The sequence below is a fragment of the Pristis pectinata genome, chromosome 6, assembly GCF_009764475.1.
Source record: "Pristis pectinata isolate sPriPec2 chromosome 6, sPriPec2.1.pri, whole genome shotgun sequence".
NCBI classification, from domain to species: domain Eukaryota; kingdom Metazoa; phylum Chordata; class Chondrichthyes; order Rhinopristiformes; family Pristidae; genus Pristis; species Pristis pectinata.
In genome coordinates, this window is record NC_067410.1 from 82304326 (window position 1) to 82317115 (window position 12790).

At 41.1% G+C, this 12790-nt stretch overlaps 1 protein-coding gene across 13 annotated transcripts in view; it reads left to right on the top strand.

The window, feature by feature from the left end:
- nlgn1 (neuroligin 1) overlaps positions 1–12790 on the top strand; it is a 413916-nt gene that overhangs the window by 75452 nt on the left and 325674 nt on the right. The window lies entirely within an intron of this gene.

The window sequence follows — 12790 nt, forward strand, 5'->3', positions numbered from 1 at the left end:
GGAGTGAGCTACCTTCTAAGAGTACTGCAGTGCTTCTGATTAAGGTACTCCCATGTCATTGTTGGCTTTGAAGTTCCAGGATTTAGAATAAGTGATAATGAAGGAACAGTGATCCATTTCCAAGGCAGGATGATGTATGAACTGGAGATGAAGCTGCAGGCGGTGGTGCTCCTTTGCACTTTCTGCCCTTGTCCTCCTTGATGGTGGAGGTCATGGTTTGCATGCCCTGTCAGAGTGACGTGGCTGAATAACTGCAGTCTAATCTGTAAATGGTATCCCATCTCCTGCTGGTTCTGTCCCATACATCTTGGTGGCAGAAGTCAGATCTGCTTTCACAAAGGTAAACTCTTGGAAAGCAACCAACCCAGGTGGATTCCCTGGAGTGTTCTGAAATCATGCGCCAATCAACTGGCCACCACCTTCGCCGACACCTTCAATCTTTCACTCCAACAGTCTATTGTCCCTATCTGCTTCAAGGAAACCTCCATCATTCCAGTCCCCAAGAAAAGTAAAGTGTCTTCTCTCAATGACTACCGAACAGTAGCTCTAACATCAGCCATAATGAAGTGTTTTGAAAGATTGGTAATGGCCCATATCAGTGCCAGTCTCTCAGACAATCTTGACTCCTTGTAATTTGTGCACAGGAAAAATAGGTCCACGGAGGATGCCATCTCCCTTGTACTATGTTCGCTTCTGGATCACCTCAACAATAAGAATACCTATTTTTGTCATGATGCTATTCATTGACTACAGCTCAGCTTTCAACACCATTACACCAAATAAGCTCAACTCCTGCACCTTGACCTTGGGCCCCCATCTGCAACTGGCTTCTAGACTTCTTGACTGGTGGACCTCAGTCTCTTAGAAATGTATCCACCCTGACCCTAAACACTGGTGCTCCTCAGGGTTGTGTGCTCAGTCCCCTGTTGTACTCCCTGTATACCAATGACTGTGTGGCCAGGTATAGCGCCAACTCAATCTTTAAGTTCACCAGTGATACCACTGTTATCACCTGGATCAACAACAATGATAAGAAGGAGAACAGGAAAGAGATGATTGAGCATAGATTTGGCAATAATTAGCTGGATTCTATTTGATCTGCTTTCATGAAGGGAACATATTCAATATTCCACATTATTGAATAGATGTCAGTGTTGTAACTGTACTGGAACAGCTGGCTAGAGGCACATCTATTTCAGGAGTGCTGGAATATTGTCTCATCCAGTAGCCTTTGCTGTTTCCAGTGCTCTCAGTTATTTCTTGATATCACTTAGAGTGAATCAAATTGGCTTCAGACTGGCTTTTGTGATGCTGGAGATTTCAGAAGGAAGCTGAGATGGATCATCAATTTAGCGCTTCTGGCTCAACATGGTTGTGAATGCTTCAGCATTTTCTTTAGCTTCTTCTTAGACAATCCCTTGCAGTCGAGGATGACTGCCCATGCTTTTTTTTTGGATTCTGTGGTGCTTTATGTGGCCATTGTGGAACCACTAAGTTTTCCACAAATTAGGCAGATAGCGACCGACAGGGTTTACAGATGGTTAGTTTAGGAGGTGGCAAGTTCTCTTCACCTCTTACACAGGATTTCTGTTTGCTCATGATACATGAATAATAATTCAAGAAAAAGGCTCATCTCAATACCACCAAGAATGCTTCTTTCTCAATTCAACTGGCCACGATGGGTCAGAGAATCCTAGGACTCAATGGGAATGTTGCATTTCGTCAAGGAACGTTTGAACACATCTTTGAATCTTTTCATCTGTCCACCTGGTAATGTTTTCCTGTGAGAAATCTCAGAATAGATTGTCTATTAGGATATACTGATGCGGGTCATGTGAATGATGTGGTGTGCCAACATAGTTGATTGAGAGTCACTAGGGTCTCATCACAGTTAACCTTTGATAATCTGGCACCCTCAGGACTGTGATGGTACCAGACTGGCAGAATTTCTTACTTAATAGCGCTACGGGAAGACCTTCACCATGCTGACTATAATAATTGAAGAAAAAGCCTTATTTCACCATCTGGAAATTAAACATAAGCTGGTCTTTCCAAAAACGCCTTGTTTTTTTTGCTCTTGATGCCAAGGGCAGTAACTCTTAATTCATCTCTAGTCTTTTGTTCATATTTGGACTGAGGGTATAACAGGGCCTCAAGGTAGGTTATTCAAACTGAGTCTTGGTGGGACGACATAATGGCGCATTTAGTACAGCTACTGTCTCACAGAACTAGAGACCTTGTTCATTCCTGACCTCAGGTGCTGTTTACATAAGAACATGAGAAATAGGAGCTGGAATAGGCCATCTGGCTCGTCGAGCCTGCTCCGCCTTTCAATAAGATCATGGCTGATCTGGCCATGGAGTCATCCACTCACCTGCCTTTTCCCCATAACCCTTAATTCCCTTACTATGCAAAGATCTATCTAACTGTGTCTTAAATAAGACTCAAAGAGGGGAAAGGGGCCACCATGGCTGACAAAGGAAGTCAGAGATAGCATTGTGTTAAAAAGGAAGAAGTATGGCAGAGCCAAGCTGAGTGGGAAGATAGAAGATTGGGAAATTTTTAAGGTGCAGCAGAATTTAACTAAAAAGGTAATTTGGGAAGAAAAAATGAGGTACGAAGGCAAGCTAGCCAGGAATATTAAGGAGGATAGCAAAAGCTTTTTTAGGTATGTGAAGGGAAAGAAGTTAGTTAGGAACAATGTTGGGCCCTTGAAGACCGAATCGGGTGAAATTATTACGGGAAACAGGGAGATGGCAGTCGAATTTAATAAGTACTTTGGATCTGTCTTCACGGGGGAAGACATAAGAAATCTCCCAGAGGTAAGGATGGACAAAAGGCAGAGGGTGACAGAGGAACTGAAGTGGATTGACATTAGGAAAGAAATGGTGATGGGTAGACTAATGGGGCTGAAGACTGACAAATCCCCAGGTCCAGATGGTTTGCATCCCAGGGTACTAAAGGAGGTGGCTCTAGAAATTGTGGATGCATTGGTGATCATTTTCCGATGTTCCTTAGATTCGGGGTCAGTTCCTGAGGATTGGAGAATGGCTAATGTTATTCCACTTTTTAAGAAAGGAAGGAGGGAGAAAACGGGGAACTATCGTCCAGTTAGCCTAACATCTGTGGTGGGGAAGATGCTAGAGTCCATTATTAAAGATGAAGTAGCGGCATATTTGGATAGTAATGATAGGATTGGGTCGAGTCAACGTGGATTTACCAAGGGCAAATCATGCTTGACTAATCTACTGGAATTTTTTGAGGATGTAACCAGGAAAATAGACGAGGGAGATTCAGTGGATGTTGTATACCTCGACTTTCAGAAGGCATTTGATGAAGTGCCGCACAGGAGATTGGTGGGTAAAATTAGGGCTCATGGAATTGGGGGGCGGGTATTAACATGGATAGAACACTGGTTGGCAGATAGGAAACAAAGGGTAGGGGTGAATGGATGTTTCTCAGAATGGCGGGCCGTGACTAGTGGGGTGCCACAGGGCTCGGTGCTGGGACCGCAGCTGTTTACGATCTATGTTGATGATTTAGATGAAGGCATTGTGAATAACATTAGCAAGTTTGCTGATGATACAAAGTTGGGTGGCAGTGCGACGTGTAGGGGAAGTTAGGAGAATTCAAGGTGATTTGGATAGGTTGGGTAAGTGGGCAGATACTTGGCAGATGAAGTTTAATGTGGATAAGTGTGAGGTTATCCACTTTGGGAGCAGGAACAGGAAGGCGGATTATTATCTGAATGGTGTGGAGTTAGGTAAGGGGGAAATACAAAGGGATCTAGGAGTCCTTGTTCATCAGTCACTGAAAGTGAATGAGCAAGTGCAGCAGGCAGTGATGAAGGCTAATGGAATGTTGGCCTGTATTACAAGGGGAATTGAGTACAAAAGCAAAGAGATTCTTTTGCATTTGTACAGGGCCCAGGTGAGACCACTCCTGGAGTATTGTGTACAGTTTTGGTCTCCAGGGTTAAGGAAGGATATCCTGGCTGTAGAGGGCGTGCAGCGTAGGTTTACGAGGTTAATTCCGGGGATGTCGGGACTGTCTTATGCTGAGAGGTTGGAGAGACTGGGATTGTACACGCTGGAATTGGGAAGACTGAGAGGGGATCTGATTGAAACATACAGGATTATTAAGGGATTGGACAAGATAGAGACAGGAAATATGTTCCAGATGTTGGGGAAGTCCAGGACCAGGGGGCATGATTTAAGAATAAGGGCTAGGCCATTTAGGACAGAGGTGAGGAAAAACTTCTTCTCCCAGAGGGTTGTGAATTTGTGGAATGCACTGCCTCAGAGAGCAGTGGAGGCCAATTCTCTGGGCACTTTCAAGAAGGAGCTAGATAGGTTTCTTATAGATAGGGGAATCAAGGGATATGGGGACAAGGCAGGAACAGGATATTGATTGTTGAGGATCAGCCATGATCTCAAAATGGCGGTGCAGACTCGAAGGGCCGAATGGTCTACTTCTGCTCCTATTGTCTATTGTCTATATTTAATGAGGTAGCCTCTACTGCTCCCCTGGGCAGAGAATTCCACAGATTCACTACTGTCTAGGAAAAGCAGTTTCTCCTCATTTCCATCCTAAATCTATGCCCCCAAATCTTGAGGCTATGTCCCCCAGTTCTAGTCTCACCTACCAGTGGAAACAACCTTTCTGCCTCAATCTTATCTATCCCTTTCATAATTTCATATGTTTCTATAAGATCCCCTCTCATTCTTTTGAATTCCAGTGAGTAGAGTTCCAGGCGACTCAATCTCTCCTCATAGGCTAACCCCCTCATTTCCAGAATCAACCTGGTGAACATCCTCTGCACCACCTCCAAAGCCAGTATATCCTTCCTCAAGTGAGGAGACCAGAACTGCACGTAGTACTCCAGGTGCGGCCTCACCAGTACCCCGTATAGTTGCAGCATAACCCCCCTGTTCTCAAATTCAATCACTCTAGCAATGAAGGCCAACATTCCGTTTGCCTTCTTGATCTGTTGGACCTGCAAACCAACCTTTTGTGATTCATGCACAAGCACACCCAAGTCCCTCTGCACAACAGCATGCTGCAATCTTTCACCATTTTAATAATTGTATCTTCTATTTTTCCTTCCGAGGTGGATGACCTCGCATTTATCAACATAGTACTCCATCTGCCAGACCCTTGCCCACTCACTTAACCTATCTATATCTCCCTGCAGACTCTCTGCATCCTCTGCACAATTTGCTTTTCCACTCAATTTAGTGTCATCAGCAAACTTAGATGCGCCACACTCAGTCCCCTCTTCCAAATCGTTAATGTATATCATGAACACTTGTGGGCCCAGCACCGACCCCTGTGGCACCCTACTCACCACTGATTGCCAACCAGAGAAACACCCATTTATCCCAACTCTCTGCCTTCTATTGGTTAATCAATCCTCTATCCATGCTAATACATTACTACCAACTCCATGCATCCTTATCTTACGGATAAGTCTTTTATGCGGCACCTTATCGAATGCCTTTTGGAAATCCAAGTATACAACATCCACCTGTTCCCCTCTATCCACTGTGCTCATTATATCCTCAAAGAACTCCAGTAAGTTTGTCAAACAGGACCTGCCCTTTCTGAATCCATGCTACATCTGCCTGATGGAACCACTTCTATCCAGATGTCTTGCTATTCCTTCCTTTGCGTGGTGTTGCACGTTCATCCTGTGACCACGTGGATTTCTTCCGGGTGCTCCGGTTTCATCCCACATCCCAAGGGTGTGTGGGTTGGTAGGCTAATTTGCCACTGTAAATTGCCTCTAGTGTGCAGGTGTGTGGTAGAATCTGGGGAGCGTTGATAAAAATCTAGAGAGAATAAGAAGTAGGATTAATGTAGGATCAGTGTAAATGGGTGGTTGATGATGGGCACAGACTTGGTAGGCTAAAGGGCCTGTTTCCATGCTGTATGACTCCAAGATTCTAAGAGAACTTATTGGTAAGTAAATGCTGTTTGTTCACAAGGTTGACAACACCTTCCAACAGCTTTCTGATACTTGAAAATAGAGTTAGGAAGCTGGTTGAAATATGTCATGAAGTAGGAATTAGTCAGAAGTAAATTGCCCTGACTTTTACAAACAAGGCAAAGCTAAACAGTTTCCATATTGTTGGGTATGCCTGTGTTTATAGCTGTGCTGAAGCAGATTGGCTGGGGTGCAGCTAATTCTGGAGCACGTTTCTTTAGTACAACTTTTGAGATTTTGTTGGGATCTTGGCTGTTAGGGCCTTTGCTGTAACTAATTCTCTGAGCTCTTTCCTGATGTTATACAGAATGAATCAAATTAACTGAAGACTGGTTTCTATGAAGTTTGACTCCTCAAAAGGGAATGCTGAGATGACTTATCTGCTTACCATTTCCCGTTGAAGGTGGTTATAAACCTTTTGTTTTTGTCTTTTGCATTTGCATGCTGACATGTCCTGTCGTTTGGGATGGAAATGTTCACAGAGTTTCCATCTTTATTTGTTGCTTAATTGTTCACCATCATTCAGATATTTATGTGGCATATCTATAAGCCTTCATCTGATCTTTTTGTAATGGGTCATTTAGGTTATTTTCACTGTTTAGCATACATGTTGTAATTTCATCAAGTTGGTTCCTTACTTTTAGGTACTTCTGAGGCTGCTCCTGGAATTACTTCAGGAAAATTATCTTGGGAGGGTTTCCTTTTGGCTCTTATATGCTTGATGGAAGATGAGTGGGAAGCTGAGATTAATATCATTTGAAGAGGAATTTGAAGTTGATCATCTGTTGAAGTTGTACTTTCTATCAGTAGAACACCTGAGAAAATTCCTGTCTTTAATGTCAAAGATGCAAAGGCATACAGCAGAACATGGTGATCATAATGAAAGAAAAATGAAAAAAAATCTACAGATACGTTAGCAAGACTTGAAAAGGGTATGCATAACATATATTTGTGCTTCAGAACTAATAGTCCAGCTTAAAGGCAGCTCAAACTTTCCTGATTTTAATTATAACAAGCATCTTATTCATTTCATTATGTAATAGTTCTGCAACTTGCTACCAGTTCCCTATGCACCACTGATCCTAAAGCTATATTTTTTTTAAATGTTGTATACGCTAAAATCTCAGCTGAGCTTTCTCTTGAACCCCTGAATAATATTCTAATTATAAATGTTATAGCTGCCAAAGTTATTTAATTACTGTTGGCATGTTAAAAATGTTTTTCTTTGATAAAGTTACATAAAATGTTACAGTGACGTTTGCACATAAAACAACATGAATTTGATAAAAATAGGTTTAAAGCCTCAGAGTTTTGCATGATTTGTAAATAGTCTATCAAAATGATGAGCCTCAAGGCCAATGTTCTTCCAGTTTACTGCTTGGAACTCATCTCAGGGTCTTTATCTATTGCAGAGGAGAGCTGGTATGTTAATTCTACAGTGTTCTGAGATAAGAATTCACCTTTACACCATAGCAAGTGTGCCCAGATGTCTACAATGTTCATGTTATTTCTCATTCATTAAAAATTCAAATGGGGTGCTGTCTTATTTAATCTTGTGTTTCATAGGTTTAAGTGGACCTTTAGAGTCAGAGGGTGATAGAGCTTTGAGTGATAGAGTGATATGCTTTCAGATAGTTACCAAGAGCTCCTTTAACCAAAATTTGCGATGAAGAAATGCGACTGTTGACTGAAATGAGGAAGAGATCGCACCTTTCCTTTCTGTTCTGGAACCAGAATATACCAAAAAGGGAAAATCTGATAGCTGGATGACTGCTGCAATTCATATTAGATTCAGAGTGTCTGCCATACCATTACATTTAATTGATGATTCACAGCCACTCAATTCAACAGTAAACTAGTATTATGCAGTGTTAAGGGAAAATTTCATACTTTGAAATAATTTAATATAGTTTGATAGATTGGTCAGGCTCCTGGCATTCCACTGCAATCAAGTGCCTTCACTATGAATAAATTGGCCGGAACTTGCTGAGAAATACAACAGTTCTGCATGGATTTGCTTACGTTTTCCTTTGTCAATGCCAGCAAGTTCAAGACTCATTTGTGAACGTTCAGATTGCTAACTTGCGAGTGAAGTCTTTTAGTGATTTGTTGGTTGAAATTTGCTGTGAATGAATTTGCCAAATTCTCCAGTGCAGGATCTGCAAGCCCTTTTCTTTGAACAGATAGGAACGGCTGGAAGGATGAACATTAAGAACAAGGCAAATTTTTTAAAGTGATTATGTTTGCTTTAATGTTGTCGATTACTTAAAAGTGTTTTTAATTATTTTAGTTTTTCTAAATAGTTGTTGAAACAGCTTAATTATTTAATTTCAATAATTTTTGAATGCTTGAGGAAGTCAGGGCAAAGCCCGGGAATATGGTTTTGTCAGCAGTTAATGATTTTGCAACCATTTTGCAGGTGGGCATTTTTCTAATTCACTCACATGACAGCAGTTAAGTATGAAAAGCTTTGATGCCATGCAGTGTCTCATCATTTTGGATCCGGTGTTTAAGCAAGTTCATCCTTCAAGATCCAAATCCTTCAAGCATTTACTAATGTGCATTCTGGTGCCAATTGTAGGCAGTGAGCTGCACTCAGCAATTTAAGGCAGTTTTAATTTGTGACTTTTTTTTATAAGACAGGCAGAATACAAGGTATTTAAGTTGGATTACAGTGTTAATGATTTAAAATAAAAATAAAACTACAGACATGAGTCCATGCATTTGTAACCATGTTCAGCCGGAACTGCCGAACGGATAATCCATATCCTGAGATCCCCACCATCGTAGAAGCTAGTCTTTAACCAATTTAACTCCACAGGATATCAAGAAACTGTTGAGACCAATGGATACAGCAAAGGCCATGGGACCAGACAACATCTCGGCTGTATTACTGAAGTAGTCCACACCAGAACTAGCTGCTCCTCTCCCTAAGCTGTCCAATTAGAGTTAGAACACTGGCATCTACCCAACAGTAGGTAAAATTGCCCAGATATGGCCTTTTCATAAAAAGACATACCCAATCTGGCTAATTACTATCCAATCATCAGAAAAATGATAGAGGATGTTGGGTACTGTGCAACCAAATGGCACATACCATTCAATGTTTGGTTCACCGATGCTCAGTTTGAACAATACCATTACTGAGTTCCCCATCAACATCCTGAGAGACATGATCAACAAGAAACTCAAGTGGACCAGACACAAAATTTGTGGCCTTGACAGCAACAACCACATCTTAAAAATGAATGAATTTAAAATCATATTACTCTGATCATAATCCCATAAAAAGAACAGTACTGCAATTTCTGTAGTAGTAATGAGTTGTATTGATGTAAACATTCCAAGTAAGTACAGAAAAGAAAGGGAATGTTAAAGTGGATGATATTTGTTTGCAAGAAACTGATCTCTGGTTACCTAAGACTATTACACCTGCCAGCTTGTAATGTTGTAAATTTTCCAAAGTTATGAATTTTGTCACTACTATTGTGTTGTTTCTCAGGGTGGAGGTGTAATAGTTTACCGAACCTTCATATAAACATAACCCTTCACTGCTGCCTTTATGATCTTGTAAGGCAACCATGGTGTTATCAAGATTATGCTGGTTTATTTACAGAAAGCTGGTCAATTTGAGTGTTATAATAGTTGCAAGATTGCATAAGCATTAAGAAATAATAGTATTACTCTCAGTGGTGGGTGCGTGGAATGCACTGCCTGCAGAGGTTGTGGGGGCAGATTCATTAGGGACATTTAAGAGGCTCTTAGACACATGAATGATAGAAAAATAGGGGTCTATGTGGGAGAGAAGGGTTAGATAGATCTTGGAGCAGGATAAAATGTTGGCACAACATTGTGGGCCGAAGGGCCTGTACTGTGCTGTAGTGTTCTATGTTCTATATTTTACTGTATTTTAATTTTAAGGATCACAGGCCATTTTTGGGTAACAAATGGGTTCCACTTTTACAGACGTCCATAAGTCAATTTTGTCCTTAAGTTGGAAAATACACAACAATCACTCGATATGGTAACCACACCTCCACAGTATTGTAATACATGGCATCAAAAGCACATAAGACTGATAAGAAAAGTGGAGAGAGAGAGGAAACTAGTTCTGTTGTTTGTAGGAATGAACTTATGTATATATGTTAGACTTTTGAATTTAATAATATTGTGGGAGCTCGTTTGTATGTTGCCTTTCCGTATGTCAGGCATTCTTAACCTGAGGATGGCCTGTGTAAATGTTATAAAATGTATTTCTCATATATGCCATTACTTGCAAAATATGGCAAAATTTGAGCAGAGTATCCAGCATTTTTAGTGAGTAAAATCTTATTTCATTGGTCTTGGAGGTTAATGCTGAATCTACTTCTTTTCTTTATATACTGCAAGGAAATATGAATAGGTGTAGGGAATAAGACTTCAAGACTTATTGATGACACTGAAGAAGATGATTTGGAAAACACAAGGTTTGGAAAATACATAAAATAGCAAAGTGTGCAGACAATTGCCAGATGCAATTTAACATGCATTTATTTTGGGAGGAAAATAAAGGAAATAGAAGCTTAAACTAAAGTGGAAAACCAAAGATAGTGGATGAGCAAAGAAAGTCAGGGAGTTGTATATTCATACCTGGAAATTAGGTTGCATTTTTTTTTCGCTGGATTAAAACATTATTGTGTTAAGTGCTAGTGTCAAAACAGGACCCCACTAAAAAAATGAGAAACTTGTCAAAAATAAGTGCAATGGTATTAATGTGTTTTAAACCCAGAAAGGTGAACTAAAATAGGGCCTGCACAGTTCCCAATAGGACCAGATGAAATTAAGCAAACTCACCAAGAAGGGTGCAGCCCCATGGCAGCCAGGCAGCAATGACACACACCATGGCTGCTTCTACAACTTCACTGTCCTCCATAGAAGAGGGAGAGAGCTCCCAGATATTTTGAAAGGAGCAGTTGAAGTACTTATCAATGAGATGTGCTGCAGAAGAGCCACCAAGGCGAGTCTACAAAGATGTGGCTCAAATTGCCTCTGCTAGGAATGACTATCTCTGCTCAATGTAAAAACATATTTATGACCTTGTAAGACATGTCAATGTGTTCTTCGGACCATTAAAAATACTGCTGTCACACACACACACACACACACACACACACACACACACACACACACACACACACACACACACACACACACACACACACACACACACACAGACCAAGCCTGCAGAGGGACAATAAGGAATGGTTCTCAATGACTTTCAACTCATCCCTCTCGGCTAAAACAATGAAAAACAGGCAAGAGGCCATCTGGAGGGACAGGAAACACTCAGTGCAGGCTCACTAGGCTGAGAATTGATTATGTTAATCAACCATATACATCTTAATTACAAGGAGCGCTGCTGCATCACCATTAAGGTGTTTTCAGTTTTCAGTTCTTCCAAGAGCAAAGAGGGAGATGAATACATTGGTCTTCTGCATGGACAGGTAAATGACATGTGTGAGCAAATCTCTTTTTTATTCAAGTAAAGAAATGGCATGCCTGAGCTCATCTCCTGCAGGATCAGGGGCATGTGTCATTCACTTATCTGCCTCTTCATCACGAGCAAAGTCCTTGCTCATAGAGAGCTGACACTGAAAAGAGGAATGAAGACAACAGTAATTCAAGGTCTCTCATTAGGGTCAGCTTCACACCAGAGCTCTAGGTGCCAGCAGATTGTTGCACCATTGCCTACCCAGCTCACTGTCATTACAAGGAGCATTTTTAAGAACAATGATGTCCTTCCTTATGAGATTAGCAATTCACCACCCACCAAGCTTCTCAGATAACATGCTTACAGCCATCTCAGACTATGGCCAGGACGAGAAGTCTGAAGCCATTTCATCAAAGGTGAGAGCTTTTCATGGGTCAAGGACATCTGCATGGACTCATAAGGAAAACAAGCAGCTGTCCAACTTCGATTCAAATCCACTTACGATGATTTTCTGTGCTTGTGTTATTTGATTTTACTTTGTTATGAACAATTTTCATGACAAATGGAATGTTTAAGTGCATATTCACTGAAGACACATAACATGTTTCAGTGTGTGGAGGGAAGTCAGTGGTCTGGCAGCTGCTGGCATTGCTACATATCCTGTGGTGTCTCAACTAGTAAAGTTGCCAATGTAAATGAAAAACAAAACAAAATCAAGTTCTCCACATCTGAAGTGAAAACAGGAAATGGTGGAAATGCTCACCACGTTAGACAGATTGGAGAGAGAAACAGTTAACATTCCAGGTTGATGACCTGGTATTGATGAAAGAGATTCAGCCTGAAATATTAACTTTGTTTCTCCCTCCACAGATGGCTCCTGAACTGCTCCTTCCAGTATTTTTATTTGTTTTTATTTAAAGTTGCTAATGCCATGCATCTAGGTCAGTATAATGGAGTTTGAAATTGAACTGTTGCTTGACAATAAGAGATGTTATTCAAATGAAGAAGATTGCCTCAGTGTGGTGCAGCATATTATTGTGAAATGATTTGTTTGATGCAATAGCTGCCATATTATCACAGCAATGAACGACTGTGACTGCCATTGTGAAGTTGAGTCTGAGATTCTTGTTTAGTGTGCTTTCCTCAGACTTCTAAAGCAGCCTCGGTGGTGGTGGTGGGGGGGGGGGTCTGCGTCATAGTGAGAGACAGCATGGAAACAGGCCTTTTGGCCCATCTAATCCACATTGAATGTCAATCCATTTACACTAATCTTTTTCTTTCACACTTGCCCATTAACACCCCACTGATGCTCTCACCAGCCACGTAAATTAGGG